Source organism: Leptonychotes weddellii, chromosome 1 (genome assembly GCF_054177405.1).
Source record: "Leptonychotes weddellii isolate Sample4059 chromosome 1, ASM5417740v2, whole genome shotgun sequence".
Classification (NCBI taxonomy): domain Eukaryota; kingdom Metazoa; phylum Chordata; class Mammalia; order Carnivora; family Phocidae; genus Leptonychotes; species Leptonychotes weddellii.
This window is the reverse complement of record NC_138369.1, coordinates 181,679,316-181,695,612: the sequence shown is the minus strand read 5'-3', so window position 1 is coordinate 181,695,612 and position 16,297 is coordinate 181,679,316. Positions and strand designations below refer to the sequence as shown.

Below are 16,297 nucleotides of genomic sequence, written 5' to 3'. Positions count from 1 at the left end.
GGGGGGGGTGAGAAACCGATGCAGGGAGACTGGCCCTAATTATCATGACCTCCTCAACAACTGGCAGAGCATAGATGCTCAGTAAATGTTTGCTGATAAATAACTAAAGGGATGAATACATGAACGATGCCATACTGCTGTTCAACATTGGTGACGTCACTGTCAGTATCCCTTAGCTTCCCTAAGTAACTCATTTGCAGCCGTATTTTGCATGGATTTCCCCCCAGATTCTGAAGTCACTGCATCTCTGAGCGGACGACAATACTAAGGGGTTGTGGATGACATCTCTGTTATAAAACAGCATATGCTTTTGCGTGGATACGGTTAATAGAATTATGTCAGTAGTTGGGATTTAAATATACATGCTTTATAAAAGACATGCTGTGCTTTGTAGGTAATACCAGCCAATGGTGAGTATTTCACAGAGTTGAAGTAGGGTGGGTGAAAGAGAGTGACTGGCTCACTGTTTTTGATTGGAGGATCAGGGGTGGCTTCCTGGAGGAGTTGGTATTTAAGCTGAGAATCAGATGCATCAAAGGAACCAGCCATGAGAAGACGGGGAGCCCACGTGTGCAGTGTCCATGGCATGGAAAGAAGGTGGCGACATGGAGCATAAGAAGGAGTATGTGAAAGATGAGTCTGCGGATGCAGGAAGGTGTGATCAGGTGGGTCTTACAAAGCCAGGAAAGGGTCTTGGCTTTTGTTTTAAGTGCAGCGAAGAAGCCTTAAGGGGAAGTAGGGGATTAAGCAAGGGAGTGGCCCTGACGTGATTTGTTTTAAAAGAACACTGGCAGTGTTTGAGGAATAGGCTGAAAAGGACGAGAGAGGGAGCAGGGAGACCATGAAGGAGGCCCCTGGCAGAAATCCAGGCCAGCAATCACGGGGACTCCTGCTAGACTGCTAGCAGAGAGGATGGAGAGAGAAGGGCAGAGTCTCAGAAGGAGAGTAGGCAGGACCTTCTTGGATTAGAAGAATAGGGAAAAGCAGAATCAAGGGTTTGATTTTTTGGCCTGAGCCGCTGGGTGAATACTGGTGCCAATCAGGGAAGTAAGGAAGACCAGGGCTGGAGTGATGGGGTTTGCTTCGTTTTGTGTTGTTAGAAGTGGAATAGGGAGCAGATCGAGCATTCTGTTTCAGTTTCATTAATTATGAAATGATTGTTCCACGTCAGGGAGGAACTTCACGTAGGACGTTAGAGACGCAGACCTGCTGAAGTTCTAGAGAGGGGCCAGGCCTGGAGGAAGGGCGGAACACCCCCACGCAAGGGGGGCGTCAACACACATACGTGCAGCATCTAACAGCTCACAGGGCACCTAACTCATCAAGCTCACAGCGATCTCATGAGGTCGTTATTACTTCTAGTTTGACTGATTCATAACCGTATTTCGCATGTGTATCTCCTTAGAATTGCTGCAACACTTCCCCACAGGCTGTCTCTGCCCCATTTTGCTCCTTTCAACACCACTAGGCAACAGAAAGGCATGGGTGATGGAGGCCAGGAGCACAGGAATTACACCTGTTGAAACGTTTACCTACAGAGGCGCACAGATGACGACGTATGCTTTGTACCACCTGGGCTTATGACGCTCTGCAAAAGCAGTTCAAATTTTTGTTATGTACATAAGAGCCCTCTGCTGTTCAGACTGGGTTTATCCATCAACCGAGATTTTTTTCAGGTGAGCATGAGAGAAGGACTGCATCCGAGTTCTCTTTAATTTTTGTAAAATGTTCCTGGGATAGAAATCCCACATGCTGACCATCAACACTTTTTAGAATGGCTTAATGTGTCATAACTGATAATAGCTCCATATTAGAGAACCCAACAGTTTATTGTTCGAGAAAAGCAACACTGAATGAGAAACAAAGCGCTTTTATGTTTGAGACCGACCTTCAGTAATTGGATATTTCCAAAAAATGGTTGCACAATCTGGTCATACTTACCAGTATGCCGGACCCATTCGTGGAGAGAATAGCAGCTGAACGGACCCAAAAAGGAGGTAGAGGTCTAAAAGGGAAGGGAACGAATTGGTCCTTAACGACACAGAGGTGGTAGAAACAAGCATGAGGAGTTTGCCAGACAGAGAGAATATTGTGAAACCAAGAGAATTCTAGACTCTAGAGCTCGGACATAAAGCTGCAGGAATATCCCAGGAGGGTTGGCTGTGGGTCTTCAGCACCTGCTGAAACCAAGTTTGGCCTTCAGTGGGGACCCCAGAAGGCTCATTAAGCGGCCTTACATGAGCAGGGGTGAGCTTTAAAGGAGGCTTTGGACAGAGGATCATAGGGGAAGGGAGGGAAAAATGAAACAAGACAAAGCTGGAGAGGGAGATAAACCATAAGAGACTCTTAATCTCAGGAAACAAACTGAGGGTTGCTGGTGTGGTGCGGGTTGGGAGGGAAGGGGTGGCTGGGTGATGGACATTGGGGAGGGTATGTGCTATGGTGAGCACTTTGAATTGTGTAAGACTGATGAATCACAGACCTGTACCCCTGAAACAAATGATACATTATATATTATAAAAAGCACCCCACAAAAAAAATAAAATAAAATAAAGGGGGCTTTGGAAGGTGTGTGTAGGGTAGTCAGAGGAGGGAAGGAGCAGGACAAAGAATGGCCAGCTATGAGCATCATGAAAGAAAATCACCAGGGCCTCAGCTAGGGTGGTGAGAATGGAAACGAGAAAACAGGACAAAATTGAGAGGAAGGAAGGAAAAGAGAGACGAGATGTCTGGGAGAAGAGGAACCGCTGTATGAACTTATTACACAGAAGATTTGGAAAAGAAGTTCCATTTTTATCAATAACAAAACAACAATAAATATTTTGTACTTCTCAGGCCTACTTCTCTACACTCCGTCTCCTTACTCCTAATGTCGACTGGCTTATAGACCCGGGCTCATAGCTGCCCCCCAGCCTAGAGCTCATGCTAACCTTAGACGGGTGATATCTGAGTAGCAACTAAGAGCAGTACCACCCAACAGGGGGACATTTGAAAATGCATTTTTGACTGGTACAATGACTGACGGTGGGTACTGACATTTAGGGCCAGGAACCAGGGATGCTAAACATCCTGCAATATTCAGGAAAGTTCCACACAACGCAGAATCGAACCGCCCGTAATCCAGTAGACCCATCATTGAGGAACATTGATGACATCCCTCCCCGGGTCCCAGTTTGAGAAACAGGCGTCTGCTGTGTTCTCTATACCATCTCCAGCGAGACTGGATGCATCCAGAAACCTCTGAACACAAGGCTCCAAATGCCCAATTCTTGCGGTAAAGCCTTTGGTATTCTTCCTTAGATGCTCAGATCACCGCCTCCTGTCTCCGTGTTTTGAGAATTTACCGAGTCCCCAGCACTGTAGTCACAGTTGGTAGCCAAGAGAGGCTAGAGAAAGAGCCCAAGATTTCATCCCTGCCCGCAAAGAATTTAACACCCCACTGAGGAATAAAAGTCTAGCCCTCAAGAGAAATCCTTAAACAAGATTGGATTTACGTACATCAGTTTATAAATCAGATCTAAGTGGCTCCATACAAACTAGAAGGACTGGAGTTTCAGAGAAGGGAATGAATGAAGACAGGTGAAGAGGAGGGAAGAATAGATAAAGGCTCTTCACTGTTTCCCAAAGTGGGTTCCTTGGAGCACTGGTTCAGTGAAATAGCGAATATTGTGACTGGTGGGGAGAGGTCCTGTGGTCAAATAAGTTTGGGAATTGCTGGGCTGAGCAAAATTAATCAGGTTTCTTTACTCCAGGACACCTTAGATTGTCTAATAGCTGAGAACTGTTGCAATTCTCTGTGAATGGGTTTTACTCTTCAAAATTTGCTTGGTTTATTTGATCACGGCACACACACTCTCTCTCTCTCTCTTTTTAAACGGTGGGTTTCATGGTCCTGGGGTTGTAGGGCATATCCTTGGGAAAGACCATTGTAATCAGAGTACCAGCCACAAGAAGGCAAGTGCAGGAAAGTTGGGAATGTGCCTGAAATAGTGAGATGAATGGCGCAGCCAGAGGGAACGGGAAAGCAGGTGGGAAATGAATAATGTTTCGACTCTTACATCAGACCATCTAGGTTCAAGTATTACCTCTGCCATCTACTAGCCGCATGAACTTGAGCAGGGCCTGTTTGCTCACACATAATATGTAGTTAAGCTGTTGTTAGGATCAGATACAGTAATATATTTATAAAGCACTTAGGGCAGTTCCTGGCACAAAGTGATGTTATTGTCCCCTAATATTACAGAGCTGGAGGCCAGACGGTGAAGGGCCTTTAAGTTGGATGGAGCAATGTAAGTGCTACCAGAAAGATAGAGTCCCATAGAAGTTTTTTTATTTGTACAGCTGACCTTTGAACAACACAGGTTGGAACCGCACGGGTTCACTTATACACAGATTTTTTTTTCGATAAATAACAAAATAGTACCATAAATGTGTTTTCTCTTCCTTTTTCTTTTAATGACCTTCTCCTTCCTCTAGCTTACTTTATTGGAGGAAAACAGTATATAATCCATAGAACACACAAAATATGTGTTCATGAATGATTTATGTTACCGATGAGTCTTTTGGTCCACAGTAGGCTGTTAGTTGTTAGGTCTCAGGGGAGTCAAAAGTTATACTGGATTGGGGCGCCTGGGTGACCTCATAGTTGGGCATCTGACTCTTAGTTTCAGCCCAGGTCATGATCTCAGGGTTGTGAGATCCAACCCAGAGCCAAGCCTCACTTCGGGTTCCACACTCTGCAGAAAGTCTGCTTGAGAGTCTCTCCCTCTGCCCTCCCCCCTCACTCACTCTCTCTCTCTCTCAAATAAATAAATAAATCTCTACCCACCCACCCCCAAAAAGTTATACTGGATTTTCGACTGTGCAGGGGATCAGTGCCCCTAACCCCAGCATTGTTCAAAGGTCAACTATAGGGGTCCCTGGTTGGCTCAGTCAGTTAAGCGTCGGACTCTTGATTTCAGCTCAGGCCCTGATCTCCGGGTCATGTGATCGAGCCCCACATCAGGCTCCTGCACTTAGCAGAGTCTGCTTCTCTCCATCGCCTTCTGCTCCTACTGCTCATGCTCGCTCTCTCACTCTCTCTCTCAAATAAACAAATGATCTTTTTTTTTTTAAGGTAGACTGTATATTTTTGTATTACTAAATATTTCATGCAAAATAAAGGACATATGTATATATGTAGGTGTGTGTATGTGTGTGTAGTAGATGCACCTTATGGACCCACTACCCAGCTAAAGAAATTGACCTTCACCAATGCAGTACAAACCCTCATAGTCCCCTCCCCAGTCTGTCTCCTTCCCTCCCCATCAGAGGGAAATACCAGTCTGATTTGGGCACTTGTATTTCTCTCTTTGCCTTCCTAGTTTAACTACATTTGTATGTTCCTCTACATACACCACGTAGTTTGCTGCTTTCTGAACATTATCTAGATGCAATCATACTGTGCTTATTTTTCTGTGACTTTCTTTTTTTTTTTTTTTTTAAGATTTTATTTATTCATTTGACAGAGAAAGACACAGCGAGAGAGGGAACACAAACAGGGAGTGGGAGAGGGAGAAGCAGACTCCCTGCCGAGCAGGGAGCCCGATGCGGGACTCGATCCCGGGACTCCAGGATCATGACCTGAGCCGAAGGCAGTCGCTTAACCAACTGAGCCACCCAGGCGCCCTCTGTGACTTTCTTTTCTTGTTCAACTTCACGTTCCAGAGATTCACCCATGATGATGCACTGGTTCTAGTTTATTCGTCTTCACTGATCTTTAGTGCCATATTCCCTTGAACACATCCTTTTCTACCCATTCTCTGGTTAGAGAACATTTGAAGTGATTCCCTTTTTTTTTTTGTTGTTGTTGTTCTAACAAATATGCTGCCAAGGGCATGTCACTTGTCACACTGGTGCAAGAGATTCTAGATGGCAGTTTACCTCCAGCTTTTCTAAGACCTCCCAAATTGTTTTCTGAAATGATCAAACTCACTGGCCCCCTAATTACATATTCAAGTTCCTTTCTTCACATCACTTACCCTGGAAACTTTTGAGCAGTAAGTACTGACCAGGCAAAGGCTATGTTAAGGGAGATCTGTTCACTAGTGACAGAGAAAACCCCTCACCAGCTAAGATGGATAAGAGAGCAGAGGACATCGGGGCTCCTGGGCGGCTCAGTTGGTTGTGTCTGGCTCTTGATCTCAGCTTAGGTTTCGATCTCAGGGTCATGAGTTCAAGCCCCGCATTGGGCTCCATGCTGGGCATGCCTACTTAAAAAAAAAAAAACAAAACAGCAGAGGACATCAACAGGTGCATCCCTGCGAAGACCTGTGGACCCAGCAAGGAACAGGCTTCTTTGGGGGCAGAACCCTATACTCTCTCTTTTATGTATGAGTTCGTATCCACCAACATGCTCATGACCCTTAGGATGGACCTAGAAGTCTACACGGCTTACAGAAAATCAAATACATAGTTAAAAACTGGGAATTCTAACGTATGTCTTGGGCTCTGCTCAAAGAATCTGGCCCCGGGCAAGGTCCTTTGCATCTTCGAACGTCATCCTCCTCAAGTATAAATCAGGCATCATTATCTGCACAACAGAATTATTATGTGGCATAATTAATTAATGGCAAAGGGCCCTTGGCACCTATAAAACCAGATATAAATGTTGAGTGGTGCTCTTAAGTAAGAACAGGTTATGCACGCATTAGGGTGGAAGCAGGTTGAATGTGATTGGCTCAAATGGTGTTTCCCAGCTATAGCCTGAATCTTAACTAAATTTTAAACTGGTTGGTTTTGGGGTGCCTGAGTGGCTCATTTGGTTAAGTGTCTGCCTTCGACTCAGGTCATGATCCCAGGGTCCTGGGATCAAGCCCCACGTCGGGCTCCCTGCTTAGCGGGGAGTCTGCTTCTCCCTCTCTCTCTGCAGCTCTCTGTGTCAAATAAGTAAATAAAACCTTTTTAAAAAATAAATAAAAATAAAAAATATACTGGTTGGTTTTGTATCAACAGGACTTTCCCCAAACCATTGGTTTCCTTTGCCTCTTACATAACTAAACAGGACAGCTCTGGGGAGGTAGGCAGGTTTCCTGAGAGGTCACACGTCTCTGTTCAAGCCTGGCCAGCTCCCAGGCCCCCTACTCCACCCTCGCCCTTCCCATCTTCATCACTGGGAGTCCAAACGTAGAGGGCTGGTGCAAGTAGGTGTTCTCACACAGCCTAACTGGGATGCTTGGAGCAGCAGCGAGCCTCTAATTTGTGAACAACTGCAGAGCAAAAATTAATACCGAGGGATGTGATTACAGGACCCTCTCTCCCACAAGCATGAGGACGGCTGGACCAAGAGGTTCACTGCAGCAGGTGTTTGTCTATCCAAAAACCAATCTCAACATCAAAACATCAGTAGAGGAATAGATAAATAAAATGTGATATATCCATAGGATAGAATTCCCTACAGCCATGGATAGACATTACTAATTAGATTGGGGAGGGAGGTGACCAGTTCTCAGAAATATAATGTAAAGCAGAAAAAAATGTTTTTTTCCCCCTGTGGAGAATGCAAATTTTTTTAATTTAAATTAAATTAGCCAACATATAGTACATCATTAGTCATTTTTTAATTTTTTAAAAGATTTTATTTATTTATTTGTCAGAGAGAGAGAGCAAGCACAAGGAGGGGGAGTGGCAGGCAGAAGGAGAAGCAGGCTCCCAGTTGAGCAAGGAGCCCGATGTGGGACTTGATCCCAGGACCCTGGGATCATGAGCTGAGCCAAAGGCAGATGCTTAACTGACTGAGACACCCAGGCCTCCTATCACTAGTTTTTGATGTATTGTTCAATGATTCATTAGTTGCATATAACACCCAGTGCTCATCACATCACGTACCCTCCTTAATGCCCATCCCCGTTACCCCATCCGCCCTCAACCTCCCTTTCCACAACCCTCTGTTTGTTTCCTCGAGTCAAGAGCCTCTCACGGTTTGTCTCTCTCTCTGATTTCTTCCCATTCAGTTTTCCCTCCCCTCCCCTATGATGCTCCGCGCTATTCCTTATATTCCACATATGAGTGAAACCATATGATAATTGTCTTTCTCTGATTGGCTTAAAATAAGTTTATAAATGAATATTTAGTAGAGTATCATCTCTTTTATAAACACATAAACTAATGTTATATTTTGTTCATGGAAAATATATTTAAAGGTAGATACACTTAGAGATGTGTAATATATATTTGTTAATGGGCCAGAGCACAGTCATCAAATTTACAGCAGAGATAATCTTAGAAGAAGGAGAGGATGTAGGGACTGAGGAAGAACCAGGGGGATTTCCTTTCTATTGGCAATGTTTTATTTCTTATATCAAAAAAGGGGGGCGTGGAAGCAAATGTGGATGGTTAGCCATTGTCCATCCTGATGGTAAGAGATGATGCTAAGACCAAGAGCCTACTGCCTTTATTTGGACAACAGGGCTCTGGACCAATCCAGGAGGAGCCCTTCTCGTCCTCCCCTGCCCTGTGAAGGGAGATGAACCTGTTTCCTGCACCTGTGCCCAGGTGGGATACTTAATGCAGCTCCCACCCCATTTCTGCAGAGGCTCACAAGGATTCTCCCATCAGGCTGAAAGCCTTGCTGTTCCCATCTCCTTCCTCAAGGTCACAGACGACAACCTTGAATCAGGAACACCTGTGATGTCAGCCCAGGGGTGACCTCTCCAGAAAGTCACAGAAGGGTCCTGTAAGTCAATGGATGCCCCTTCCTGGGAGCATGTACAACGATAAAGCTGAAGTTTACCAACAGAAAAGAAAAACAACAAACACTGATCCTCGGGCCAAGGGTAAATCACAGCCTCTGCATCACACATGAGGGTCACTGTGGCTGTGTCTAGTCACCCCAGCTCAGAGATCAGTCCCTCAGTTCAGCTTGACCTTGGTCAAGGGCAAGATTTTCTTTCTGCCTCGCCCACCTCTTTTCACACAAGGAGTGTCCACGGTTGTCCACCATCGTTAGACTTTGGGGAGCCCACACGTCGATCCCAGCGTGTCCCCTCTGCTCTAGGGACCCCGCTCCCTCCACACCTGCCCCTTGCATCCTACACACTCTCTGCTGCCACTTCTTCCTGCTCCCAGCCCCCAGCTGTATCTGCTCGTTGGAGCAAGCATCCAGATCTTTCTCTCATCCAGGAATCTGTTCGTGCTCCTGAGTGACCTGGGGACAACCCCAGCAGAGAGGAAGGAAAATGCACAGAAAACTGTTTCTCTGCTCTGGTAGAAAACTGTCTTCCCTGTCCATTCGCTGCGTTGATCCTTCCACACTTTGAGACGTGGACTTTGCTGTTACTGCTACTTGGCAGGCGAGGGAACCAGGGCTTTGACTCTACCCCATGTCTGTAATCACTAAGGAAAATTCCCATCTCTTTCCTTCCTCCTCCCTGCAAGGAGAATCTGTTGGGATAGAGACCTGGGAGGATATAGAGAGAGGAGCAGAAAAACGAGAGGTGTGCAGGGGATGGGGCAGGGATGGGAGAAGTCTTTTGGGTGAGGTTTTTTTGAGAACAGTACCTGTGCTGTACCTTTCGGTGAATGGGAGAGAGACAAGCAGGATTTCAAGGGCTCCTGGTAGGTGATTATGGGTTTCCAGGTGTTCGAGAAACACATGGAAACAAATCTGAGTCGTTTTGAAATTATTTTCGGTTATTTAGACTGTCTTGTCTGAAGACAACAGCATATCGCAGCTGATCCATGAGGGTCACACCTTTATAAGCTTTGTGGTAAAAAGTGAGGGCTGGGATCCAGCCTGAGGCCTGGCGCTGAATCCTTTCCCCTGGTCCTGGGTGCCTGGTCCACTATGTGTGAAGCCTCAAGCCAGCCCCAGGGCAGTGGGCTTGTTGAAGAGTCCATCAGTTCATGTTCTGTCTCTGTATGCAGAACCATGCCAGCAAGGCCCCGGTAACCCCGGCTAGTGATGGGTGTTCTCCTGCAGGGGTGTGGCTGACCTTTAGCTACAGCATTCTCTCTGCAGGAAGAAATTCTGCCCCTGGGTCCTGAGCCTCGGTCTCCTCTTGCACTGCTCTACTTCCCCCTCAAGGCCTCTGCTTGACCAGCCAGGGGCCATGGAACCAGGATAGGGCAGGGACATTTCTCACTGAAACTGCGGCTAAGCAAAAACAAAACAAAACAAAACAAACAGAAGAGAGTAGAACTTAGACAGGTGTGGAAATAGGAAGCCAAGGACCAAGATGACAGAAGGAGAGTCTGAAGAACCAGAAGCAGGTCCCAAAGCTTACAGTTCCAATAAGCCTTCACCCATCCATCTCTCCATTCGTTCACTCATTCCCTCATGCACTCATTCCTTCTACAGTTATGTCAGGCACGGAACTGTGTGTTGGGGACACTATGGAGAACTTCACAACGCCCCTGGTCCTTGAGGGGCTCATATGCCAGTGGAGGGGGCGGACATCAAACAGCCCCTTTTGTGCGAGAAGGTCAAGCGGTGGTAAGGGCTACAAAGAAAAATACATCTGAACAAGGGGGACGAAGAAAGCCTGGAGTGAGGCTGGCTCCTTCAGTTTGGGTGGTGTGGGAAGGCCTCTGAGAAGGTAACATGGCTGCTTGGATAAAGGAGGAGGATGTTCCAGGCAGAAGGAACAGCAAGTGCAAAGGTCCTGAGGCAGGAAGGCACTAAGGGACGCTAAGAAACTAGTGCTGTGGCCTACAGGGAGCAAGGAAAAGAGTGGTGGAAAATGAGAAGAAGAAACAGCAAAGCTTAGGCCACGGAGCCTTTGTCAGCCAAAGGATGGGGATTTTCAGATTCTTTTGTTTTTAAGTGAGATGGTAATCCATTGAACAGTTTTAAGCAGTGGAATAACATGATCTGATTTTTTTTTTTTTAAATGTACCGCTAGCCCAGCCACACTCAGGTCAGCTCTCCTCACTCTGGAGTCCCAGAAATGGAACCCACTTCGCAGTCCTCCTGCGAGTTTCAAATTTTCTACCCCTGCCTTCCAACTGTTTGCCTTGGTTTCCTTGCGTGTTGACTCACACTTCCTGCCCCCGAACCCTGCTCCCTGCCACTCCAGCTCCCACAACTGTTCTGCCTCCTGTCTGTCAATTGGGGGCCCAGGCGACACAGTGACAAGGCGAAAGGCACATTTGCATCTCACCCGCATTGGTAGAGCAAAAGGAGGGGAGGATAGCTGCAATAAACAAATATTTGGAGTAGGAAGCGCTCAAGCAAAAAGAGAAAGGAAAATTATCCAAACACAACTAAATCAAGATTCCACTGCGGCCCCATTGCCAAAGTGCAGACATTTAAAGTAAGTGTTCACTTCTGCTTCGGACTCTTTGCAATCATTCTGAAGCCATACAGCAAGGGGGTCCTTAGGGAAAGAGCCCGGCCCTTCACTTTGTAGATGGGGAGCTTGAGAAGCAGGGAGGTGAAAAACTCACCCAAGGTCGCACGGCTGCCAAATGTGGGGGCTCAGCTCCATCCGGGGCTCGTGACAACCGACCAAGGCTCCTCTCGGCAAAGATCTATGAAAGGCTGGGCAGTAATAAGGACAGCTTGGACCACCCTTCCCCCTAATGCAAATGAAGAAGCTGATTTGAGGAACAGAAACCCGGTTAAGATTTGCCCACCTACAAACAACGCTGAGGAGAAAGTTGAACACCGAAAATAGAAGGAAATACAAGAAGAAAATAGCCTCTCATGTGACAGAGCATGAGTTCTACTCTGAATAATGGAGGGGTTGCCTGTGAGAAGCCATACCCTCAAACCAAGCAAGTTCGAAGTCTGATGCAAGCCTCCCCGAGTTACCATAAAATCATCGATATTTGTAGAGTTCAGTGGTTTGCAAAACGCTAGCATCAGCTTCATCCTTTTATTTGCTCTTTGCAACACCTGAGAGGAGATGAAAGTCGGTATCGTCATATCCGCATTCTACAAATGAGGGGATTAAGGCTCAGCACAATTAAATGACTTACCAAAATCAAGCAAAAGAGCCTTGAACCTTAGGCTACTGAATTCTTTCGATGAGGTACAGTAGAAGAAAGGAAGGAAGGATGGAAGGAAGGAAGGAAGGAAGGATGGATGGGAGGGAAGGAAGGGGAAAGAAGGAAGTTAGGAAGCCACAGATTGGAATTCCAATTTTGCTACATACTTACCACACCAAGCTTCGGTTGGCTCATCTGTAAAATAGGGAGAATACATAACACCTACATGGCAGCCATTGTGAGGATGAAATGGGGTAATGTGTGAGAAGCACCCAGCTCAGTGCCTGACACAGTGTAGGTCCTCATGGTTATTAATATATACAACTTCTTTCTATTAATATTTTGCAGACTTCCCAGCTACCCACTGCCCAACACAGGACTGGAAGACACAAATGGGAGACTCTTTTCCTATGGTGCCACTCCCAGATTCATTGGCCTGGTTTCTTATTGAGAAGGATGTTGGCCTAGTTTAAGCAGAGATTCACTTATCAAAAGAATCCATTGAGGCGGTCACCAGAAAGCAAATGTGCAGGAGAAGATGACCAGAATTTCATTCCTTCATACAATACATATTAATGAAGTGTTTACCAAAGCTGAGCTTTAGGGAGACCACAGTAAACTAGGTGGGCCTCAGGGAACTGAAGTTATAACTTAAGTCATAGATGACAAACGTCAAGCAGGTCATTTGCATCACCAACATGGCTGTCTTCATCTGCTATAACAAAATACAATCTACTGAGTGTCTCATAAACAATAGAAACAATAGAAATTTATTTCTTATACTTGGAGAGGCTGAGAGGTCCAAGATCAAGGGGCTGGCTGATTCTGTGTCTGGTGAGAACCCACTTCCTGGTTCACAGGCAGCCATCCTCTTGCTGGGCCCCTCACGTGGCAGAAGGGGTGAGGCAGCTCTCTAGGGCCCCTTTCATAAGGGTAGTAATTCCATGATCTAATCACCTCCCCAAGTCCCATCCCCTGATACCACCACCTTGAGGATTATGACTTCAACATATGAATTTGAGGGGACATGACCATTCAGACTATAGCAATGACTTAGATATCTCTGGTCTCCCCTGGCTCTTTGAGGGCTAGAATTAATCAACAAACAGAAGCACCTTCCTTCCCTCTGTTTCCTCCACTTACCTGCAAAATCATCTCCCATTAAGTGAGCAACCAGCCAAAGCAGAGAAAATAATAGTCCTTGGTGATTCCTATCACTGCTGCTCAGCTTCCATTGCTGAGAACTAATCATATGACTGTACCTGGACATCATGTTTTGACTGGGCAGTCACTTTCCACACTAGGGAGGGGGAGCATGACTTTTTGGTGGTCGACTGGCCACCTCTGCTGCAGCCAGAAAGGAGGCTGACCATACCAGTAATCATAACACCTAATGAAAATAACCCAGGGAAGTCAAATATAAAGACATGGAAAGAGATTGAGAAAAGTATGCCAGGTACATATTAACACTATTCATTTCACACAAAGTAAAATTCAAAATGAAAAGCACTGAAAGGAATATATCATAATTACAAAAGTACAACCTACCAAATGTGTCACAAACCTTGATGCACCTAATATCTTAGCCTCAAAATGTACAAAGCAAACCCTGATAGAAATACAAGCAGACACTGATGAGTTCTCACAACGGTGACTATTTTTTTAAATTAAGTTTTTATTTTAATTCCAGCATAGTTAACATACAGTGTTATATTAGTTTCAGGCATACAATATAGTGATTCAACAATTCCATATGTCACCCAGGACAAGTACACTCCTTAATCCCCATCAACTGTTTCACCCATCCCCCAGCCACCTCCCCTCTGGTGATCATCAGTGTGTTCTCCAGAGTTAAGAGTCTGTTTCTTGGCTTGTGTCTCTCTTTATTTTTCCTTTGCTCATTTGTTTGGTTTCTTACATTCCACATGTGAGTGAAATCATATGGTAGTTGTCTTTCTCTGACTGACTTATTTCATAGCCACTGTGGAAAACAGTACAGAGAAAAACTACTATTACACTATACTTCAACTAACTGGAATGTAAATAAAAACTTGAAACTACAAAACAATTAAAAATAAATAAAATTTTAAAAATCTTAAAAAAAACAGCACGAAGTTTCCTCAAAAAGTTAAAAATAGAACTACCCTATGATCCAGTAATCACACTACTGGGTATTTACCCAAAGAATATGAAAACACTAATTCAAAAGGTTATACGAACCCTTATGTTTGTAGCAACATTATTTATTGTAGCCAAACTATGGAAGCAGCCTAAGTGTCCACCCATAGATGAATGAATATGGAAGAGGTGACATATATATATATATATACACATATATATATAATGTTGATTATATATATAGATAAAGAAAGGTGATATATATATAATGTTGATTACATATATAATGTTATATTATATCTATGTTATATATAATAATAATAATAATGTTATATATAATGTGGATACATATAAATGTTGATTATATAAGAGGTGATTCCATAAGAAATGGAATATGATATTCCAATAATAATGGAACATTATTCAGCCATAAAAAAGAATGAAATCTTGCCATTTGCCACAACATGAATGGAGCTAAAGAGTACAATGCTAAGTGAAATAAGTCGTGGTAAGTGGTGGCTTTAAATAATTGGCTGATCAAGTATTACAGAAGGAATAAGGCTCCAGAAGTCCTGGCTAATAAAATGAACAATTATGATCTAATAATAGATATATGGAGAGAAATAACTTTGCATCCAACAGAGATTATACACTGTTTTCAAACTCGTGAGATTCTCCTGGTGTATTAGGTCACAAAGACACTCACAACAAATCCCCAGAAGGAAAACTCTGCCAGGACATACTCATGAGCTATAATGGAATAACACTGGAAAATAATAGCAAAAGGTAACCAACAAAAATCTATTCTCTTGGGTATTTTACATGACTCATGAGTCATAGGCTTGAAAGAAAATAAAACCAGAAATGACAAACTATTTAGAATCACATTAAGAGCCCTGCATACATATCAAAGCCCATGGGCTATGCTGAGGCAGCATTCAGAAGAAAAATAGATAGCCTTAAATGCTTAGGGTAGAAAACCAGAAGGGTTAAAACTATATGAGTCAACCAAGCTTTCAACTCAAGAAGCTGAGGGCAGAGATGGGGAGGGGGAGAGAGAAAATAAATCTAAAGAAGGTTGAAGGGAGAAATCAAGGAAGATAAAAGTAGAAATTAATAAAAATAGAACACAAAAAGGCAATAGAATTGACAAGTTAAACTGATTCTTTGGAAGAACTGATGGAAAGACAAACCTTTGTCATACCTGTCAAAAGAAAGAGGACAAAATCATAAGTCGAAAATTGTAAGAATATAAATTACAAAATTATAAAAATTGTAAGAACCTTTATGGCAAGCATTTTGAAAATCACTAGATGAAGTGACTAATTTCCTAGGAAAATATTTGTTATAAAAATTCATTCAAGGAAAAGTAGGAAACTTGAATAGAATCTTAACCATAGGAGGGGGGACCTGGGTGTCTCAGTTGGTTAAGCATCTGACTCTTGATCTCAGCTCAGGTTTTGATCTCAGGGTTGTGAGTTCAAGCCCCATGTTGGGCTCCATGTTGGGTGTGGAGCCTACTTAAAAAAAAAAATAAGCATCAAGTCCAGAGGGCTTTCCAGAAGGTAGATTCTACCAGACCTTTAGTGAAGAACTAATTCTTATAAACTATCTCAGAGCCTAGGTAAAAACAGAAAGCCCATCTAAATCATTTTATAGTTTCAATATAATACAGATCCCTGACATATATATCTTTATCTCTATCTCTCTATCCAAACACATATATGTACATTTACTTAAAAGCAAAGATGCAAAATTCCATATCCAGAAGTGTATTAAAGGGATAACACAAAATGGTCATTCTAGGAATGTAAAGATGTTTCAATGTTAAGAATCTATTAAAGAGATGAAAGTAGAAAAGCAATATGATTGTATTAACAGATGTTTTAAAGGCATTTGCTGAAATTCAACACCTATTCATGATAGCAACCCAGGAAAAGAAATGCTTTAAACCTGATAAAGTGTGTTAGAAACCTAAATATGTGTCACATATAAATCCCTCCCATAAACGTCATAGATAAGATGAGATTCCTATTCAACATTGTACTGCAGTTACTAGATGTTACATTAAGGGTAAGAAAAGCTAATACTATTCATCTTTTTTCTTTTCTTTGGCTTAATGGAAGCAATCCTGTTTGCACTTTACAGTTTACAAGAGTTCCATAAGCCCTATCTTTTGTGACCCTCACAATGACCAGGTGAGACCAGGTCA

At 43.8% G+C, this 16,297-nt stretch overlaps 1 long non-coding RNA gene across 1 annotated transcript in view; it reads right to left on the bottom strand.

The window, feature by feature from the left end:
* Nucleotides 1–11,503, bottom strand: part of LOC145717340 (uncharacterized) — a 23,036-nt gene extending 11,533 nt beyond the window's left edge. Inside the window, exons 1-2 of the long non-coding RNA XR_014140488.1 lie at nt 11,425–11,503; nt 1,942–2,005 (exon numbers count right to left, since the gene is read on the bottom strand). This is a non-coding gene — a long non-coding RNA (uncharacterized LOC145717340). The remainder of the gene's footprint in view (nt 1–1,941; nt 2,006–11,424) is intronic.
* Nucleotides 11,504–16,297: the final 4,794 nt, after the last annotated feature.